The following is a 22,956-nucleotide window of genomic DNA, read 5'->3' as shown; positions in this document are numbered from 1 at the left end:
AAAAGGACACTTTCTTCGATACAAATGTGTGGGTTTTGTACAACAGATTCCAAAAAAGCAGACCACCAAAAACAAAGTTCCTTTCGAATGCTTAATTTGTTGTTTCAATTAGTTTTTTTGCCGTGTGTGTTTTCTGGCGACTGCCAATGGAAAAACTGTGTCAAAAGCAAAAGAACTTTCCTGGCGCCCCGGCATTCGGCCAAGAATGAATGGACTATGGGGCATCTTCTAATGTTTTTTTTCGCACATGATTTATTATATTATTTTTGAGAACGAAAAAGGGACACTCCACTCCCCTCCACTCCACTCCCCTCCACTAATGTGCAAAATGACCCAGTGACAAATTGTGTGTGGCCAAGTTTCGGGACTCGAGTTTTTTTTTTGCCTCCATTCAGGAGGAAATTCCTGTAATACACTGGCGCGCTTTAACCGGACACTTGTCGAGGGAAATTTATGTGAAGTTTCAGCCTGATTTATGAGTCTTGCCACACCGAAGAGAATGTCCTTTGTGGCTATGCATACTATCGGTAAATTATTGCTCAAATTTGTTGAAAACCCACATATTGAGATGTTCCGTTTCCATTCCTAATGAATCCAACCAAGGAGCAGAGTGCCCCCCCCCCCCGAGCAGCATCTCGTTAAAAATCAATTTCCAGACCAAAATCAAAAATTCATCTGCCCATTTTTGTTGTTGTATATATTTGTTTTTGGAATTTTTTCGCTCAACTTTTGATTGTAATTTTAATGCAAATACGTTCTGACGTCATTATTGAGGGCTTTGGCAGCCATTTAATCATGCCATTCCACCAAAGAGTGGGGGGGGGGGGTGGGTCTCTGGAAATATGCAGATGAGTTCCGAGAGCCTTCGTCCTGCGTCCTCTTTGGCTTTGCCGCAGTAATTTCTTTTGGGGTTTTGCGAGCGGGCGGGAATGCAAATGCCAAACAAAAGTAGTTTAGAATTTTGCGGCTCGTTCGAGGGATGTTTTCGCTGGCTCGCTCTCCCCGTCCTGCTTCGCAGGACCTTCAAAGCAGCGGCAGTATCTCCCGAGTCGTATCTGTGGGGACTCTGTGTGCCGGCACGACATTAAAATTCAATATGTTAATGAGCGGCATGCTCCTGCCCCTGCGATCTCTGAATGCGAACGGTCGCCAGGTGTTCCCGGCCAGAGGACAGCCGCAAGGTCAGGCGGAGAGAATCGTTCGTTAAGCTCCCGGGATATTTAAATTTGTTTGCCGGAATTCTCGGAGAAAGTGTGTGGGAGAGAAGGCCAGAATAGCGAAATACCTGAAACCACTAATCTGCAATTTCTTTTTTCGTTTATTGTTGAATTTATACATTTTACTGTCTATTTGTTCCATAATTATGTATGCCAGATCCCTGCATTGCATTGTATTCCTGCTCGCGTTTTTTCTGCCTCTCTTTACTTTGATAATTATTGCAAATCGAACAGCGATTGCTAATTGTGATTCATTTCACAGTTCACAGTTCATTGGAGTCGAACACGCTTAATTAATAAGCGACATAAATTGCCACGTGATCCCCGAGCAGCGGCAAAACAATTATTATTATTATTATATGATAAAGTAATCCGTTCTTTTGAAGCCCAAAAAAACTAGTGAAATGTGTCCAATGGCAAAGAGGAGACTTCAAATGAAACAGAAAGCCAGTGGAAGCGCGGAAACGAGAGTGGCAGCACCCGTGACGCGACACTAAGATACCCCGAACACCACACCACATTGCATCGTCGATAAGTAGATAAATCTTTACTATTCAGAGCGCACAAAAAGGACTTTAAAGATTCCAAACAAAGTTTCAAACATTGTTCCTTGAAAAACAATGGATATTGGAAAATCTGAAACAGGTTCCAAGTCTGAAACAGTGAATAGAATATTCAGGTATCTTTCGATTAATAAAAGGAATCAAAGTCTAGCTCGAGGCGGAAAACTGTCATAAACTGCTTTGATTCTCTTTGAATAAAACATAAAAACAAATAGTTGAGCAGCAAAAAACGTGCAAAAAACAGAAACACTTGTCAATAAAAAGATCTAAATAGAGTGGGAAAAACGTGAAGCGAATGAAAATGGAAATAGAAAATAGAAATCGAAATCAAATCGAATAGATTCCGTGTGGAGAGGTGGCGAGATGTGGGCAGCGCCGTGGCAGGGCCATTGCGGAAATGGCCTTTTGCGGAAATCCGTTTAATTTGCAAAATGCCAACAATGCCATGGCAATAAATGTGACAAAAGCAGAGCGGCTAAAAAACAGTTGACAGGCACCACCAGAGTGGGGGGGCATGTCACGCTTTAAAGTGTGGCAAGAGCCTCCTATTTAGGTCGTATTTATACGTATAAATCATCGGTGGAGGCCCGTACTTTTTTAGGCGGCTCGTAATGGCAACAGGCAGTGGCCAATAAAACAATCGCCGTGCGGAAACAGCCAATGAATTATAATTATAATTTATAGAAGGAATCGATCGGTGTTTGTATTTAATCTGTGTAAAATCTGAATCCATTTCTTGACACTAGGAATTCGCTTTAATTCGTTCAGAATTGGATTCGGGATTGTGTCTCCTGCAAAAGTCATTTAAGGCGGGGCGGGGGACGGGGCACGGGGCACGGCGGAGACTCTGTTACCATTATTCATCAATAAATAATACGTACAAAAAGAAATCAGGGCCTGGATCTGGTTTTTGCAGGCTGTTGGACATTTTTAATGGCGGCTGCAACATCAGCAGGAGGAGCACGAGGAGCAGGATGTGGCAACCACAACAACGGACCAGACCATGGAGAACAGTCGGTGGTCGGGCTGTGCCACACACACACACACACACACACACACACACATGCACAGGCAGTTAGCCGCCTGAACGTTGCATCTTGTTTAATTTTTATGCACACACCCACCACACCGCCGCCCCCCCCCCCCCCCCCCCCCCCCACTCACACAGACATACATGCATAATATTTCATCGCAGTCCGTTTTCAATACCCCTTGCTGGAGGATACTGCAGGGGTATATGGCATGCCACATGCCTCTGCCTTTGGGGGAAACCCCCTGGCCATTTGCTCCTTAGACAGACACCGATTAGAGGGTATCCCCGTGGTCGTGACATCTGCTATGGCGCTTTTTTTTTGTATTGTTTGTCAGGGGCGACATTTCCATGTTGTGTCTGTGCCGCCGTCGCCGCCACCGCCGCCGCCTCGGCTTCGGCCGCCGTGTTGTTATTTCTGTGATTGCGCTGTCGCCGTGCTGTGCTGTGCTGTGCTGTGCTTTTTATTGTTATATAAATAAGCTATAAATTTCACTATGAAAGCAGTCCCATACATGTATGTACATATGTATGTGCGTATGTATATCCAACAATATGCAGAATGCTGTATTTAAACATTGAATATTTATAGAAGATTCAACAAAAGAAGACATTTGATTATTCGTTTGCGTATTGAATGTTTGCAAATTGAATTTGCATGGCCAACGGAACGTAGCACGTGGCAAGTGGATTGAAAAGTCCGTTGCAACTCCGTTTCTCTTCCGCCCGCAACATTTTGGCCATAAATCAAAGGCGACATCCCAGCAGCTACGCCCCGTCCAAATCCGTCATATTAAATGCTTTGTCGGGTTGTGCAACTCAATTTTATGCTTAATGGAAAGGGTCCTTCGGGTCCTTTTGCCGTAACTAATCCCGGAGACAGACACCCCACTCTCGGTGCAGCAGGAAGCACCCACCCAGTATGCCCCTGTGCATTACGCAAGCAACACGTGGCACAGCCACCACCCCCCCACCCCACTCCGCTAATAAAGGTAATTTTTGCACAGTGCCACGACAACTTTTCAATGTCAGGGTCCTGGGCGCACTTTTGGGGTGGCGTTGGGTGGAAGCTTGAGTCCTTTTGTTGGCACTGACATTTTTCTAATTACATGCGCGAACCCATTCAACAAGCAGGCGAATAAAGGGGTGCAACCCGTGTCACATGCCACCCATACATACACATGTACCTCCTGCCTCCTGCCTCCTGCCTCCTGTTTATCTCTCCATCAATCAATGAACAGTATTTGCATTGCAAATGAATATTCCCCGAATGCAAATCATGTTCTCTATTATATTGAATGGTACTCATTATTAACCCGATTCGCTGGAAAGACAACAAAGTAAATGACTGCAACTTTTGTTCGTCGGAATATAATTGTTCGAACACTCGAATAGTCGTCGAACACCTGGTTCATACCCTCTTCTCCCATCAAACAAGTTCGAGGCGAACGGGCACGATCGAGTCACACGATCATGCATGATTGTTCATGTTCGTACGTTTTCGTTCAGGCAGAATGTCTGATGGAATCTGTCGGACCGCACTGTGCCAACCAACGCCCCGCTTCGGGTTTGGTGTTCGGGCTCGAGCTCGAGCTCGGCTCTCACTGGCAGCAAGGTGGTCGCGTCGGCAGAAAGCTGTCGCTTAACGTACATATGCCAGCAAAAAGTGTGAGTGAAAGGCACATAGCAGTGGAGTGGTGAGTGTGTGAGTGCAACGGCATGTGTTGATGTTGATCCCAATCAACAAAAGGGTATCCCATAGCTGTGCAGCTCGTCCCTGGCGCTATTCGTTTTATTTATTTTACTATGCAATATGCAAATGCACCCATTTTTTCGTGCTTGTTTTCAATCAAACTGAAACATGCGGCAGACCTGTGTTTATTTATCTCTTTTTTTTTGCATTTTATTTGCTTTCTCTTTTGTCTATCCGGCCCCCTCTATCAGTATCCGACCGCAAATTTATTGCATAAATGCGGTGATTTAATTAATATGCGTATGCTTAATGAGCTCCAATTAAACGCGCATGAAAAACGGGGGAAAAGTCAAAGAAAAATCAGCGAAAATGTATATACAATTAAGGCCATACTTGAGGAAGGGGAAACACGATTCGAAGTCCCTCAAAGTAATGCAAACAATGTTTAATTTTAATTAAGTTAAGCCACAAAGGACATTTGGGAGTCCAACCATCGATTGACTGACAAAAACAACAAAAAAAAAAAGAGCAGTCGATGGTGGATTTCCCAAACGATTTCCAAGTCAATTCGGCATCTGGCTTAATCAAACCTTTAGATGCAAATTCATTTGCCAGTTGTGGCCGGCTGGGTTTTTCCACCATATCCTTGGCCGCCAATCTGCGATCTGCGTAAGTCCTTCCAAGCCTCTGGCCGAGCCGGGCTTTGCATTTGGCAATCAAAAAAATTGATTAGAACTGAAATGGCAATCTCTGGCGGCTCACGCGGATGCTGGAGAGGATTTCCTCTCAAACACACACACACACACATTTGGTGGGGAGGAAACTGGACACTTGTGCAGCCAATTGGCAAAATTGTAGCCTCGCACAATCACCCCAATCTTCCCAGAGCCAGGACCCCCCCCTTTCGGGAAGGCCAACAAATGCTGGCAAAATAAACTCTACCGAAACCAGAAGCAGCCCCGAAACGAACCGAACCGAACGGAACCCAAACCCAAAACCAACCAAAAGCAAAACTATGCAACTCAATTGCAGGCTGGTGGCAAGAGGCAAGTTCCGAGCCGCAGGACCGAAACTATTTTTTGGGGTTTATTTTCCCCAGAGATCCCCAGAGACGGGGGAATGTGGACGAAGGGACACTGTGGAACATCATCAATATGAAACAGGGGACATGCATAATCGGGCGGATGGAATGGCTATGGGATCCATAGCCACACCCATTCCCCTGGCCCTCACCCTCACCCTCACCCTCACCCTCCTGCTACCCAGTGCTGCCGCTGCAGTGCTGCATTTATGCGTTACGTTCGTAGGAAATCCCGTCCAGACAGGAATTTTCAAATTCCAGCACCCCCCCTCCCCCCCCCCGAATGGGTCTAGTTTCCCCTTCCCCCTTCCAGAGGCAGTCCAGTGGCAGGCAGTTCCCGTTGTTTTCGCCTAGTTTCGGCGCCTGCTAGACGATACATAATATCAAAAAAAATGTTGCATCCGCCGGACAAAGCAATCCATTGAGGATACAAAAAAAAAACAAAAACAATTATGGGGCAAACAGAGTTGGATGGACGGGGCAGATGAGTCTTATGTTCGATAAAGAAACCCTTTATAAAGCTTTATGAAGCTGCTTAAACTTAATATGTCCAGCCTGTACTTCAAAGGAAATGCCCGAGGCCCTGCCATGCTCCTCATTTACCGATTTATTCGAGGATCCATCCACTGGTAAAGACTGGATGCTCCTGATTCATATTGGATACATATGCCTAGGGACGACTGTCTCGCAGATGATAGTGATAGAAGGCCATACGTCTGTCCTCAAAGGGTTCGAAGTGTAGCACATAAATGTTGCCCCAGTGCTGCATGAATGTAAATTGTGTGTGATGGCTGGAAGTTTCTCTGGGATTCCCCGTTGATTAAATCGTCCAAACACTTCCCGAAAGGCATGTGGGAATTTCGCCCTCAGATGCCGTCAAAGATTTGTGGGATTCTCGCCAGAAAGTTGGCCTCAAGTTAACGTATTCCAAGGATTTGACTATCAGAAACTTTTGCGAATGTTGAACAGCAGTCGAATAAGTTGTCATTCCTCCACCTCCCTCTCTCTCTCTCTGAGTGAGGAGTGAATAACAGTTAATTATAAATAGATTTGTGTGTGGCAACGTGTTGCCGCCTCCTCCTCCTATTGGTGGCACAATTAGGCGGGGCTGTGGGGCGTTTCGATCAATGGAGAGGAGCTCCATGGCAGGGAGGGCAAAACTTCATCCAGATAATGCTGACAAAGTGCAGCTTTGGCACAAAATTGTTGCAGAAATTTATTATTGGCTTAAGGGAGCATCAATGGACAGCAGCAGCAGCAGCAGCAGCAGAAGGGAAAGAAAAAAGGAGGCCAAGGATGGCCAAGGAGCCGGGCGATGGTGAAGTGCACTTTGGCGCTGAAAAGCGTGAGTTATGCCCCAGGCGCTGCACCGACTCGCCCCATCTACTACGTGTCCTGTGGCAAGTCCGTGTTCCGTTGGCTCCACCAAAAATATACTTTACGACATTAAGCCGAAGAGTTAAAGCTCCAAAACGCCAGAGCTGCACAAAATATAGCCCCACACGGAATGCAAACTGATGGCAAAGTTAATCCACTAGAAGAATGCGATATGGAATCCACTGCGCGCCCCAATCGATTTGTGTACCCAAAAAGGTACTCAAATTCAACCAGAATTAAATTATTTTAATGAAAAAAGTCATTTATAATTTGCCGGGCGACATGTGCGACAAATCTGAGGGGGGAATCTTTCTGGATGAAAGAAAATATCAGCAACAATTGCAATTAGCCGAAAAACAAAACAGCAACAACTCCAACAACAACAGAATGCAGTACAAAATGTTAATAAAAGAGTGAGGTCGTTGTTGTTGCAACACATTGTGGCAAGTTGGCTGCCAACGCCACTTTAGCCAGTGACTTGTCCAATTACTATAACAACGGGAGAGAACAGAATAGAACAGAAAGCAGAGCAGAGCAGAGCAGAGCAGAGCAGAGCAGAGCAGAGCAGTGAAAGGGCAGACGGCATTCAAATGGTGTGCCGCAGGACACACACGCGTAGAAGAGGAAGGCAGGTTGTCGTCGGGTGTCCTTGCAACCGAGAGCCAACTAAACGGAAGCGTCAACTACAAACTTTTTTCATATCCTGTGAAAATTATCCGACCAGCAGACGACACACACACACACAAACATGTCTCTGGCTGTGTGTCTATGTGTGTGTGTGTGTGTGTGTGTGTGTGTGTGTGGTGGCCATAATGGTAACTGCACTTTTGACCAGGATTCATGGAGGATGCAGTACAATGGCCCCCGTTCGACAGTTGCCTTTCTGCCATTCTTCCAAAGGGGAGGCAGAACTTTTGTCAAATTGCCTTTTTTACACAAAATATACTGGCACTCCTTTCACTGTAACTGTCTCTCTCTCTGTTCGTGCAACAGCTTGTGCAGCGTTGGTTTTAATGGTTAGAATATTGCCAGAACATTCCAGAAATTAAGAAAATCCAAAAGTTGGACAAAGAAGTTTATGGAAAATAAATTAATCGAAACTATAGGCGAGTTCTGGCATAGAATATTCATTGGTATATCCTGCGATTATCATTGAGAGTAAGTTCCAAGTAGAATGCAGCCCAAATGTGCCACAAATCGATTGTACAATGTTCCCATAACCGAGCAGACTCATCGCTAGAGCAGAGATGAGAAATCGAAGGATATCTACCTTTTTTTGGCCTCCAACGACGGTTGGGAGCTGCCAAAAGGCTTCAATGTGGAAGCCCCTGTCAGAATGGAGTTGAATCATTTTTCAAAATGCATTTAATTTCATTCCATTTTGTCGCATTTCACTTTTGGAGGCTGTGTCTCTGCCTTTGCCTCAGACCTTTGACAAATCAAATGGAGGAAAAGTTATAAAACTTCATTTGTAAAAGTGCTGCGTCATGCCGGAAAGGAGCGAGACAGCGAGTGGAGAGAGACGAGTGGAGGCAGAGACAGAGACAGAGCCATGACTGGGTGGATGTGTGAGTGAAAAGCACGAGTTAGACAAGTCATCAAATAAATCCCTTTTAGCTATAAAGTTCTTTACTTTACTTTTACTCCATTTTGCTTTGCTTACACCGCCCCCCCCCACCGCCCCATGCCCCCTGCCCCCTGCCCTTCTCGTTGGCCTTCTGTTTGAGCCGAGAATTTAGCAAGTTTTTTGTCTTGTTTGACAAACGCCAAGGACAATGACAAGCCATTGAGACAGAGAAAGAGATACACAAAAAGAGAGACAGAGAGACAGAGAGAGACAGAGAGGAAAACGGAAGTTGATTCTTTGACTGCAGGACTTGCCTCGCACCCTCCCGCTCCACCAATGATTAGTTGGCAAACATTGCAGTGGAGTTTAAAATTGTTAGATAATCATATCATGGCATGTCATCGCAGTGCTCTTTGTCTTTGTCTGTCGCCTCTCTTTCGCCATTTCTCCACCATTTAGCCTCCATGGCCATCAATCATGGCATTATGGCCAATTGAGCAAACACTGCGTGAATTTGTCACGGTTAAAGATCGTTTGGGTCAAAGTTAATTCTGCTGCCATGACTTTTAATTGCCTTTGAATGTTGCACAGTTCTCCGTTTCTCCATTTCTCTGTTGGATATCGATGCTTCTCGATGTCTGCAACAATTTCGTTTCCCTGTCAATTTCCATTTAAGCGGATGTGTGCCGAACAAACTCAATTGATTTCCCTGCCCCAAGGTGGGGCTTTTCCACCACCCCCCATCCCCCGTTCGCCCTCCTCTTTCATAAGCCACAAAATGCATTTCTCTGGCAATTTCCTTGTTTGGCCTCATTTTTTGTACGCTGCATGTTGCATACTCTACGGCATACTCCTTCAACCATACTCCTCCACTCCACATTTGCCACTTCTTGTGCTTAGTTTTTTTTTTTCCGTTTCGTTCATCCTCTCTGGCATCAGCCTTGAATCAAGTTCTGCAGGAAATCATTGCACCCAAGAGCGGATATATATGTGTGTGTGGGTGTGTATGCATGCTTGCCTCCTGCCACACTGCCACACACTCCACACACTGCCACACACTCTCTTTGCCAGCTGTCTTCGCCACTTCAGCCGGCGCTTAAGTTGCACAAAATGTAATACATTTGATTGCACTCATGTTCAAGTTCTGTTGCCAAAGTGGCTGCCTCTGCCGTCTCTCTCTCTCGCACTCCAAAGAAAAAAAAAAGAGTAAAGTGAAACGGATGCAAGGCGATGCCTCAGACCCCCAGACCATGATCCTTCTTTCCTCTAACCCTTCAAAAAGCTCAGCATCGTGGCCATGTTTTCATGTGGCCATCAGGTTGCAGCACGCCCTCTCTCTCTCTCTCTCTCTCTCTCTCTCCCTCTCTATCTATATATTCGGAGTCCTCTGGAGTGTATGTGTGTGTATGTGTGGCTTATATAAGCTTGAAAATGCTACAAATTGATAGATCCGCTAACACATTGGGCCACAGCAACAGCAACACCAAACTATCTGGCTATTATGCGGGGAAAAATACTCGTGCAGGGACTGTACGTCCTGGTCCTGCCAGCTTAAAGCGAATCATCATGCATCGACAATTGCAGGATATTCATAGCTGGGAATATCCACAAAGATTAACCACACTCTCCTCCATTCATTAGCAGAGCCCCGAGCCATTCCATTCCCTTTCATTAGCCGGCATTAATAACCATTAGACCTGTTCGATCCATCCACCGCACACTCGATTCCGCCGTGGTCCCTGCTCTTTCGCATTATTCACAATTAAATGGCATTACAGGGCGGTGCAGAGTGGACTGGTTAGGAGGCGTGGCATTCCATCCAGCTCAATCAAAACTGACATGCCAAGTGGCCTACGGACCACCGAGAAGTTCGGCCTCGACGTCACGCAACAAAAGTGGAATGGAAGGGCACGGGCACAGGCACAGGCACGGGCCCGGTTCTGAGCACCGCTAATAGCTCCTAACTGTCCAACAGTTGCATCATTAGGCTGCGCGGAACGGGGCACGCCGGGTGGTGCGTTACGGCAGAAGGAGGTGGAATTTCCGTCTCCGGCAAACGGAAAACGGGAAACGGCAATCCACAGCCACATGAACATCCACATTGATTCAGGTCGAAGAATCGACATGTTAATAGCTTTGAACTTTTCGCAAATTGCAGGCACTGTGCCCCGCCACAGCCCCCAGCCCCCTGCCCCCTGCCCCCCGCCGTCACTCTGCTCGAACTGCATTTACCGTTGGACTGTTAATTACCGTTATTGAACTTGTTTGATTGGCACAAGTTGAAAAGTTGGACGAGCACTGACCGCACCAGCTCCACACTCCACCCTCCACCCGCCCTCCTCCTTCTCCCCCTGCTCTTCATCCTCGCTTCCTCTGTTCCTCCCCTCTCCCTTCTGTGCCAGTGCGAATGGCTGTGGATGCCACAGTTCTCCTGTGTGCGAAATATACGAAATATTTTCATGTCCGCTTGCCGCTTGCCCTCCCTTTCCCCTTTACGCTCTTTGTTTATGCAGTTTTCATTAATGGCATTAAGTACTTAAAGAAACGCGATTCCGATGGAGATTCCCAAGCCCCCCCCCCCCCCCCACTTCTTCTGCACGTATGTGTGCCATTTTTTTTTGGTTGGTGGATGCCGTGGAAAGTGCATTCAGCGGACACAAGAAATGCATTCAATGCTGGCAGGCAATTGGCAGGCGAAAGAAGGAAGAAGAACAGAAAAAATCCAAACAAAATGGCGGACATGGGAAAAGTTCTTAGCAATTGTCCTGGTTGTCCCTGTCAACGCAGTGCTTTTGCTGCTGTCCTTTGTCCTCTGTGCACTGTGTTCTCATTGGTTTTTCCACTTGGCTTCCCTGCTGCCGCCGCCGCCATATTGATGCCACACTCCCCCATGTGGCACTTGCATTTGATGTTCAAGTTGACTTTTAACTCTGATGTGTGTGTGTGTACTACAAAACTTTGCCACAACTCTGCTCCATCTCGGAGTTCTAGGGATTTATGCTGCACCAAACAAACTTTGTCCTGCCCTCTGCTCTGGTATCCGGGGCGCTTGCCAGCTCATCCGTAATCAGTTTTAAGACGCCTGTAATGCCACCAGATGACCGAGTATTTTCAAGGAAAATCTCAATAATGGAGGCAGTACTTTCCCTGGCATTGACAATTAATGCAAAGCTTTTCGCTGGGACTTAAATCAAACCGTTTGGCAGCCGACCTCTTGTTTTGGCCGGAAAATGCAAAATGGTGGAGAATTTATTGAAACGACTTTTCCTCGATTTATGGCCGCTGCATTTGCAGTTGCCAGACATGAAAGAGAGTGCTGGCAAATGGCTTGTCTGAAGCAGAGAGAGCGAGAGAGCTCCTTAATTGTCGCGACAAAATCTCATCCATCTGCAGTTCTTACTTCCCCTCTCTCTTTCCACTCTCCGCCCGAATTCAATTACGCCTTTACTTTTACTCTGGTTCAATTTATTAAATTGAATACTGCCAACGCAACTCGATTTTCCCACGCATGTACCCCCCCCCCCCCCCCCCCCCCCCCCCCACTCTGCTGGGCGCGGCGGGGGGGTCGCGGGACCTGCCTTTGTCTGTAAGCTGGCGCATCATCTGTTATCTGTTGGCCAGTCGGGCAGGCGGGAGGCTGACTGACTGACTGACTGGATGCTAGAGCCAGTAAGTGGCTGAAGCAAGTAAGTAGCCTGACAGACAATGGGATGATATGGCCCCAAAGGGGACATATTCGAGACTCGAGCAGTGTCCCAGTGTCCTAATCAAAGAAAGCAATATTAAAAGTAGTTTTTTTCCACACTTTTCTGTCACTTTGCTCCACTGTGGGGCCATCGTTTGGTGGAAGCCTTCATCGCCTGTCAATTGCTTCATATCCCACCTTAAGCACACAGACTCACACCCTGCCTTGGCACGCATTTTCATTTAAATACACACATATACACATGTATGAAAATTGCCATTTTTCCCCCAGTGATTTTTATTGGGTTCCTCCTTCCTTCCGCCCACCACCCACCACACTCCCAGCCTAAGCCACGGCCTTGCCTCCGCCACATCATTGCGAGCATCGTTGACAGTTTTACGGTTTACGTTGTGTGCGTGTGTGTGTGTGCGGGACTTACATAAGTGTGTGTATACTGGCAGCAACGGCTCCTTTGTGTGTCATTTAGCTTTCGTCCCACCCTGCCGCCCCCCGCTGGCCCCCCTTTAATGACTGCTCTTCAGTTTCCCTCCTTTTTGTTTTGTGCCAAGTTTGCAGTTTTTTCAGCATTTTTATATGAATTTTATCGATACGTGATATATTTCTCTGATGCGCCCCCCCGTTTCACATTTTATTATCAAAGTAATATCCTCCCACACACACAAACACACTCGCAAATATCCTCTTTTTCGGAGTACTGTAAGCCTTCTCCTTGAACCCACCGATGTGCGTGTGAGGCTCGTTACTCGTCACTTGCGGGGGGTTTTGCACGGGAACCAAGAGTGATTTTGTTGAGGAGAAAGTTCTCCAAAATCACTTTTGTATCAATTACTACGAGTACTATTCGCTCTCTCTCTCTATCCTTTGCTCTCTCTTTCTGTCTTATTTCCTTGACTCTTTGGAGATATAAAAAACGCATAAATATTCAAACTTTTCCGATGCCATCGTTTGTTTTTACTCAAAGACATTATTTATTTTTATTGCCATGCTTTGGTCAGCTTCGCTGTGGCCCCCCATGCCCCCTGCCTCATGCCCCCTGCCGCTTTTTGATTATTTTTATTTTTCCGCCTCGAGTTGTTTTTATTTGTAAGCTATTTTCATTTGACAAAAAGTTTCCCCCGCCCCCCACTCCCCCCTCCCCCCACAGCAGCCAAAGGAATGCCCTAAACCCGCCCACCGCCCCCACCCTGTCGCTTTATGTTATTGACTTTAATAACATTTTAGCTGCAAGGCATGAAAATATTTTTATAGAGCGTGTTTTTCTTTCTGCATATTTTCCGCCCTTGAGGAGCACAATCGGGAGTTTATTCTGATTCAGTTTCACTTGGGTTTTTTTTTCGGCCGGCCTGTCGATACACAGGCTGAGGCCTGAAATTGATTTCCCTTTGCTGCCCATAATTTATGCAGCCCGCCAGACTCCAAAGCTATTAGCTGGTGGGGCCCTGTGGGCATCCCAGTATCCCAGGACACTCGTAATTGCTCAAGCGAAATTTCATTACCAAAAAACGAGAGAAAACGAGACAAAATGCAGTCGAGGAGGGGCGCCAGAGACGGCCGGGCAGACGGCAGACAGGCAGACAGGCAGACATGCAGACGGGTGTTTCGCGTGTGATAAATTCCAAAAGAGGTCGAGTCCATGTCGCAAATTTTCATCCCAGACTTGTGCGGCAGCCATTTTGTTGGCGCTGCACTAGAAAATGGCGAAACGGCGAAATGGCAACTGGCAAACTGGCGGCCGTGACAGCGCTCTGTGGCATCGTTGTCGCCACTTTTGTTTATGGCCGAATTTGTCACGGAAAATTGTACTGCCAACTGGCAGAGTTTCCCCATTCCCGCGCCCCTTACGCCCCTTTTTTTCACGTGAACAATGGGCGCCTAAAGAATGCGAATGAACCGAGACCTCGCCACCTTTCGTCTGGCGGAAGAGGCAGGTCTTGTGGCATGTTAATGAAGGTGCCCCAAAACGGATCGAATGGCAGGATCGTAAGGCTGATTACTGATTACCAGTCGAGTGGCCTAAGGCTTGCCATATCGAATTGAGTGGCGAAGCATCGTCTGCTCGGGGCGGGGCGTGTGGGTAATCCATGAAATGGAATATTCTCTAAAAAGAGAATGGAGGAATAGGAATTGATAACAAAAGCATAGCTGACACAGATATGGTAGTGCATTCCCATGAAACCCGTTCGCATTTTCATTTGCCATTCTTTTGTGTGCGTGTGTGTGGAAAGGCAGCGAAGCGAATGCCCAAAACGAATGCATAACTTCAGATTTCATCAGAGAAGAATGCAAAAACACGCATTGCCATTGCCATTGCCGCCAGCAGCGAGAAGGAAATGAAAATGACGGCTTTTCCCTACCAGCGGGCACCAACACTGCCCATCGGCCGCAGTCGAGTGCAGAGAATTGGAAAAAGTCCCGGGCGGGTTAGTAGGGAAAAAGTTGCCAAAAAAACGCGTGAATTTCAAAGAAACTAATTCGCAGTCAGAGACAGGGACAGGTCCATAACAGGGGCCTCTCTTTCTCCCTTTGTTTGGCTGAGCCAATTATTGTTTTTGCGGCTCTTTCGTTTTTATTACGTAGCCGCAGCGTTGGCCCATTTACGCTACACGAGTCTCCGCGGAGAAGACACAGAGCCACGGAGAAAACCAGAGAGAGTGGGAGAGAGAGAAAACAATTTTGTCAGCTTATAAACAGTAAAAATGAAACGGCAGGCAAAACACACACACATATTCGTATTCGTACGAAAAGTCTGACGCCTGAAGGCGCCAGCCCACATCACAATAAAGCGCCATTGAGACACAAAACCACACACACACACACACACACACACACAGAGCACATAAACACCTACACACAGGCACACAACAATCACATGAGTGTATGTATGTGTAAGCCTGCCTTCAAGGCTGCCTCTTTATTACATTCACTGGCGTATTATTTTCATTACTTTTTCCGAGCCTGAATCCAAGGCATGAGGCTGGACAATTTAATGAAAATCTGCTGGGGAAGGGGGGGGGGGGGGGGGGGGGGGGAGATGCCTGGCAAATATTTCAGTCTTAAAGCATTCGAAGCATCACGAGGCCCCAGCACTGGCAGATCTCTGCCACAGTCCTTGTTGAACGTCTAATTTCATTGACCCACTCTCTGCCTGTCTCTTGCCTGCGTTCACACTGCGGACTGGCATTTCCGATCGAGTTGTTTGGCCCAACATCGAAGCGTCTTCAAATGTGAATGACAGCGTGAATGGTCCGCAGAGCGGATATGAGATGCGCTGCAAGTGCACGATGGCCGTAGCAGTGTCCACAGCATTCCTGTTCCTGTTCCTGTTGTTGTGTCACGTTGATGAGCTTGTTGTCGAGTGTCCTGTGGCAACCGAACTCCAGCACCAGCCCCAGCCCCAGCTTCAGCCCCTGGCCGACTGTTAACCTTCTGAAAGCTGTTCAAACCACTTGGCCAGCAGTGGCAGTGGAAGTGGGAGTCGGTTTCTTTTGCCATTCTTGGCGCGTCCACTTCCATGTCCCTCCATCATGTTTGCACTTTTGCGATGTCTGTTTGATGTTTGATGTGCAACAGTTGCACTTGAAGTGGCCATTCGAGTTGCAGTGGCAGGCATCTCTCGAGAGGCGAACTAATACACGAATAGAGAAAAGAGCGACCCTCGGCGAGGGTCTTGGAGAATGAGCGAATGCTGCCGCCAGCTGTTGCAGTTTTCTCGAGAGTTGCCATCAAAATTGAATGCCCAAAGTGGGGAGGGTCCGGGATATTAAGCGGCAAATCTGCAGTTGATTTATCATAGATTACACAATACTCTTATTTCTGTCGTTAGGGGAAAAATCAATAAGAAATAAGTGAGGATTCTTGAAACTATTTGCGAGAGATCCTGTAAGTAGGCCACTTGCCACATGTCTCCTTGCTGCAACATGCTGCACACACGGCTTTTCCATTAAGCCGCCGAGCAGAGCGAGAGCTCAGATGCCACTAAGCGGGGCAGAGAGCGGAGCAGCTCTCCATCTCGCAGCTTATGAGGGCAATCAGCGAATGCTGATTCTTTTGACTGACGCACGGATGGTGGGGCCAGGGGCAGGGCCAGAGGCAGGGGCAGGTGCATGACATTTCGCCAGGAATGCCAGGAACTGCTGCTCTTCAAACGGAAATTGCGACATACATATTGCCTTTTACAGTGCCATCTCTGCACCCCCGAGCTTCCGCTTTCGTTTCTGTTTCTGCCACTTTTCGGTGGCACGCTCTCGCTCTCCCTCTCTAGTTTTTTGTCGGAGAACTAAGTGTTTTCTAAATTACCGTAACTTATTACAGCATGTGCCCTGCTCTGCTCTGCTCTGCTCATCCTCAAATGCATTGCAATTGCCAAGTGTGTCAAAAGTTGCATCGCTTTTTGCCGGCTCCACCTGCCATTGTGCTACCCCCGGGTACTCATCGTTGTTGCCACTTGGCTCGTTGTTGCACGCTTCATACTTTTCTGCGTAATTTGAGGAGCCCCAGACAGCGGGCAGAGGGGGCTGCGGGGAAAGCTACTAGCAGGCAGGCTGCCTACAAAATTGTTAGCTCTAAAATGCCACTAATTGTTTTCCCGCCAATTACGTGCAACGGAGTGTGCGAGTGCGAGTGTGTGTGTGTGTGTGTGCTTTCACTCTTTATTAAAATGTTATTTCTCCAGGCTTTCGACGCTCCTCGACACTCACCTTGAATGTAATTTGTGCACATTTCTCGACAGATTTTTGCCACATTTTGTGGCCTGCTCCTCGAAGGTTGAAACAGTATTTGTACAAAATCAAATAAATAAAGTCCCCGGCCCCGCACAAACACAAACACGCGCGTACGTGTACATACTGGGAGGCACTGTGGGCATTAAGCAGCAAATGATTTACACATCTTATGGAATAACGCGCATACGCAGCGTTGTGCAGTGCAGAGCGAGAAAGGAACAGACGAAACCTTTTTTCCCTGTAAATAAATGATTATTTAATATTTATTTTTATGCTGTGGGTGGGGGGCAGGACTCACCCTACTTGCATCATTTTTCATGCCACCTTTAGCCAAGAGCCGTAAGTGGCGCACAGGGCCGCACAGGCAATGGCCATTAATGCCAGTTGATTGGTCAGCAGAGGGTGCCAGACACAATGCACACAGATACACAGATACACAGCACACACATGTATTTATTATTTGGCCAACGTTTGTGATTATTTACGCCTGATAGGACAGGGCCTTGGGCCGGGCAGAGCCTGCTTTGGAGGGTGTAAAAATGATTGAATGCCCCGAACTGGACTCTCAGTCCGATTGGAATTGGATGTGGATGTGGATGTGGATGTGTGCTCTCCTTATGGCTTTGTTCTCTCTTCTATAACCTTACATATATGTATGCGTTGTCTGTGTTTTGGTCTCCAAATGGATATTTTCCCTTAGACAAACGAATAAACCAATGTCTTGTGTGATTTATTTAGTGAAATGCCCATTGGATGGAGAGGGAAAGCCTTTTTGTTTTATTTTCTTCGATTTTCCACCGCTCTTCTTCCTGCACAAATAAAGGATAAGCTTTAAGTTCAAAATACGTAAAATGCGTACGTAAATCTGTATTTATTTTATCAATCATCGCACTAAGCCGCCGCCAAGTGCACCCCTCCCCCCCCCCCCCCCCCCCCCCACGCACCACATTCCCAAAAAAGAAAAAAGGGGAAAGCAAAAAAAGAACTCATTGAACCGTAGAGACAATCAAAACACACACACACACACACACATACCTCCCGCAATCACTCACCGGAGAAGAAGAGCCTCTCGACTTTCTCTCTCTCTCCTGTCGCTTTCCACATCAATGGAAAACCGAAAAGGGCTGTCCACTCGAGGCGGTGGCGGTGCTCAGGGGATGGAGGGAGGGGCGGATGGGGTTGAGTGGTCGGTTGGTCGGCTTGACGGCACGTTTAATGAATTGGAAGGTAATAAGTAAAGCATTACGGCTATTTCTTCATCATCTAACGTTAATAAGATTTGCTTTTTGTGTGTGTTTTTGCTTAGTTCCCTTTCGTTTATCCTCTCTTTTTTTTGGGGGAATTTTGGGTAGAATTAATTAAAGCCCATAAAAAATGGTCGAGTGCCAGGAATGCAATAAAGTCAACGAGAATCGAGGACGGGGGGAGAGCGAGAGAGAGGCAGAGATGGTGGGTGTGGGCTTGTAGCCACAAAAACTATCCCATAGCCAAGTGGCAGCCAAGTCCCTCCCTCCGCGCAGGGCTCTCTGGCGCGGAGCACGCATCATTTAAGCGCTAAATTATAGCATACTTTTATGCGGCAGGTTATAATTCACAGTACGTGCGAAATGCACTTGCACGGGCGGACAGTGGAAAATTATCATTTTAATTGCGCATTTCCCGACGCCACAACAGCAAAAAAAAAATAGTGGGGAAAATCGCGGGAAAACCCGGGGGGCGGCAAAGTCAAAGCAAAAGTAAATAAATTATGCTGCAGCCAGAAACAACATTTTATTGCCCTGCGCTTCGTTTTATTTGCATTCATTTGCTGCCGCTGCCGCTGCCGCTGCTACTGTGGCAGTGAAATTGTATAGGAAATGCCACGCCCCCCCCACTCTGAACAGCCCCCGTTAAATGTGGAAAATTAAAAAGCCAGTGCCTCGAAATGAAAACATGATAAAGTCGCACCATCCCTGCCACCCGTCAAGAGATAGAGAGGCGAGAGGCGAGAGGAACAGGAAGTGGAAGTGGAAGCGTGCCCCACAAAGTTGCCATCGAAATTTGGTCACGTGCCTCGTTCCTTCACAGTCACTGGGGTACGCTTCTCTCTCTCTCTCTCTCTCTCTCCGCCTCTCCCGCTCCTCCTCTGTGTGGAGTTATTTACGTGCCGCGCACATTTTTTGGCGCTTAATTCATGTTGTTTGAGCGCTGGCTGAGGCAGAGAGAGAGAGAGAGAGAAGCAAACAAACAGTGGGCAAGATAAAGAGATAGACATAGAGCGAGAGGGAGAGAGAGAGAGAGAGCTAGAGAGATAGGCAAACAAACAGAATGAAATTTGTTCGCTGGCTGGCTTTTTGCCCTGGACCCTTTCGCTGCTTGTTGTCTCAGTATTTGTTTGTTGACTGTGGCGCAAAACTGCAGCCATGTTTCAGGAGGCCACGGAGGAGGAGGAGAAGGAGGAGGAGGGGCCACGCGACGTATACTTAATTTGCGGTTGGCACTGGTCACACAGCACGTCGGCGACGACTACGACGACGTCGCAAAGTGCGCTACGCCTAATGACCAGGAGAAACGAATGGTGCATAGATGAAAATACAAGCCACTGGGCGCAGGGGCTACCCTTTTGGCGGTCGCCAAGAGAACTCCATCCCAGGGCGCCGCCAATTCGGTCATACCCCTGGCCCCACTCCAAGGGGGTCGGTGCCTCTCTCTCTCTCTCTCTCGAATGATGATGGAACAAAGTGCCGACCTTTTTGGCAAAGTCGCCAGGCGACATAAATAATACGAAAGAAGTCACGGAGGCAGGCACCAGCCACCAGCCACCAGCCAGGAGCAGAGGCTCTTCCTTTTTTATAGATGGTAAATGACCTACGAAACGAGTTTCTTGCATTAAATGTACGAGTACCCCACACCCGTAATGTTTTATCTAATTTTTGTAATGCTGTGCGTGCTGAAGTGAGAAATATGGCCAAGGAACGTGGTCAACATGACGGATGAGCAATCGTGGCCCCCTCTCTGGGCTAGGAGACGGACCTAAGGCGGCTATCAATTTCTATTAGGCCCGTTCGCTCTTTTAAAGTGCAGCCGCCGCAAAAAAAAAACTTCCACATAGAAGGGGAAAGGGCAGAGCAGAGTGGAAAACAAAACGACAGCGGCAGAGCAAAAATTGCTCTTAATTGGCGGCAGCCATTAAATGCAATTTATCAAACAGACGACAGACAACACACACACAGAGAGAGAGAGAGAGAGAGAGAGGGAGAGAGAGAGAGAGAGCAAAAGAGGGACAACAGTTGACAATTAATTTGACACAATTGCAAAGCAGAGAGACACACAGAGACAGCAGTCGAGAGTCGAGAGTCGGTGGAGCGCTGCACCTGACCAAAGGTGTCCCCAATTGCAGCTGGCTCCTGGCTGCGCCTTCCCCCTGCCCCTTCCTCTTCCCCTTCCCCGTCGTGCGTTTGGCAATGCATTTATAGTTGACATTGTGTAAATGTCGCTGACATTCTTCCTCTTCCTCTCTGTGTGTCTGTGTGTGCGTGTGTGTAATGAAGCATCGTGCGGGGTGCATGTGGCAGGGTGAAAGAAGGAAGCCAGAAGAAGGCACAAAAACGAGTCATATGGGGCAAGACAAGCCCCAGGTCTGGCCAGGAAAAACATCTTCCACACTGCATTTAGTCAATGAATTAATTGGTAATCAGCAAAATCTATTCATGCCACTCAACCGAGTGGCTCCATGCGGTGGAATGTAGACTATTCAGAGTCGATTAAAAGGCTTTTAGTTTCCAATGGCAGTAATGAGGATGCCACACAGGCTGCTCCTGCTACTGCTCCTGCTGCTGTTGCTGTTTACTGGCTTGCCACGCAGAATTGCCACAAAAGCCGCACCCTTAACCGCCACCACCACCACCACCACCACCACCACCACCGCATGGCAGGCAAAGTGCAGCCTCTGCCTCTGCCACGCCTCGCGGCTCTTGCCACTCGACTCTTGCATTAAGTGGCGGTTGGCAAAGTTGTCGGCGTTCTGGAACTCGAACAATGCACACGACCAAGAGATTGCATGCCCTCGTATGTATGTACGTATCCCCCGCCAGGTGTAGGCCCCCCCATCGTTCAGGTGCAAGTTGCAGGAGGAATTCCTCTCTGGGGCTCTCTGGATGGATGTTGGCGCAGAGCTAAGAGACTTGCCAGCTGTTCGTATGCCTTAAGGACATAAACCTAATCAACGCTCAGTGCGGGGCACGCGGAGAGGGAAGGGGCCGTATGTTGACAGTTGACTACGGAGATGGGTGGAGCCGAGTATTGACTGTCCCTGTGAGTTATGGCTTAATGTTTGCACTGAAATGCCACGAGTACACTGTAAGGCGTAAGTTATGTATCTCAGAGTTGAGTCACGGGAGAGAGCCACTCCCAACCACTGCAGATAAGACTGCGTTGGAGGACGAGCAGGTTTAAAACAGAAACAGGGGAATATGGATGCCAAGGATCTAATATCAGGTTTATCCGAGATTATTCTGAGCATTATCAGAATATCGAATATTCTGGAATATTAAATATCTAATGGCCCGACCCGTCGACTGCAGGATGTGGCTTGTAATAATTATCAAAAATGGAATGTAATCCATTTACAAATTGCTAATGACCTGAATGGAGGCCACGAATATGATGCTCTCTAGCAACTAATTGACAAACAATACCTGCCAGTTCTAGAGTTCTTTTTGTGTGTGTGTGTGTGTTCATTAAATTTACACGCACACACAGGCACAAGCACACAAGTCGAGTGCAGTGGCGAGGGGTGGGCAGGTGGCTGGGTGGCTGGGTGGCTGGGAGGCCAAAGCCAACGTCAGTTTTGTGTAATTTCCGTCGCAATCTTCCATTTACAACTTAAGTTACAGCACAAACACAGCTACAGCTACAGCTACAACTACACAGGCAAACAGAGCGCATCCACATGCACACGCACACACGCACGGGCTGTGCGAAAAGTGCTGCATACTTTTAAGCTGTTGCGAAAACATTTCAGCTCCTATTCATGTGCCTGGGCATCGGCGCATGTGTGTGTGTGTGTGTGTGTGCAGCCCTGGACTAGCCTCTAACTAACTCAAGGCTAGGGTTTCCCCCTATCCCCCGGAACGGTGCAGGATATGCCGGGCAGAAATTTATTAGACTCATTGCATACTTTTGTGCGTTCACTTGAAAAATGACAACTTTAATTTAGAGAGATGAAGAGCAGTCGATCCCCCAGCTGCCCAAGCCCCCGCCCCCCAAAACAAGAAAAGGGCTGGAAGACAAAAGCGTCAGGCAGACAATGACATTGTGGAGTCTACGCCGAGCACTCCTCCGGCGCCCAACCACACACAGACAGTGGCTCTGGCTACAGTTGACTCCTCCAGACACAGTTCTGGCACAGCCACTGGATGAGCTAAAGCTGAAGCCGAAGCCATTGCCAAAGCTGGAGTTGGAGCTAGAGCCCGTGCTGTAGTTGTCCTTTGATGGGTTCCCCAACCCCCGCTCCTCGACTCTTCTGTCTCGTCTCAGATGAATATTAATTACCATTTGAAAGCTTGTCATACACTTGTGTAAATTTATCAACAACAGCAACAACCACAGCAATGGGAGTCGAGTGGAGTGCAGGACGAGGAGGACAAGAACCACACCACACGACAATAGGATTCAGGTCTGATAAGGGACAAGGGGGGGGGGGGGGGGGGGAGACAGACAATCAGCAGAAGGGGCGGGCTAACAAGTCGCACAAAGTTGGGCATGAAAATAGCTTGGGAAGTGGGTGTGTGTGTGCCGATGGGATTACCAGGGGATTTGCATGCATGGAGAAAACATTCCGAAAGAGATTCATTCCTACCCCCCTCCTGCCACTCCCACCACTCTCTCGATCTCTCCCCAAAAAGTGTGCATAAATAAATGCTATGAGTTCGGGCCGCCTCCCTCGACTGCAGTCTGCAGGAGTGAATGCCATGTAATTGATACGCTCATTCCCATGGATCCCTAGCTTTTTTCCCCTTTG

The 22,956-nt window shown here is 47.7% G+C and overlaps 1 protein-coding gene across 1 annotated transcript in view; it reads left to right on the top strand.

Annotated features, from left to right (window-relative positions):
- LOC6592373 overlaps positions 1-22,956 on the top strand; it is a 100,527-nt gene that overhangs the window by 47,791 nt on the left and 29,780 nt on the right. The window lies entirely within an intron of this gene.

This window comes from Drosophila persimilis, unplaced genomic scaffold, assembly GCF_003286085.1.
Source record: "Drosophila persimilis strain 14011-0111.01,24,50 unplaced genomic scaffold, DperRS2 tig00000002-arrow-pilon, whole genome shotgun sequence".
In the NCBI taxonomy this organism is placed as follows: Eukaryota; Metazoa; Arthropoda; class Insecta; order Diptera; family Drosophilidae; genus Drosophila; species Drosophila persimilis.
Note: the sequence above shows the minus strand (reverse complement) of the source record. Positions and strands in the feature narration are given on the sequence as shown.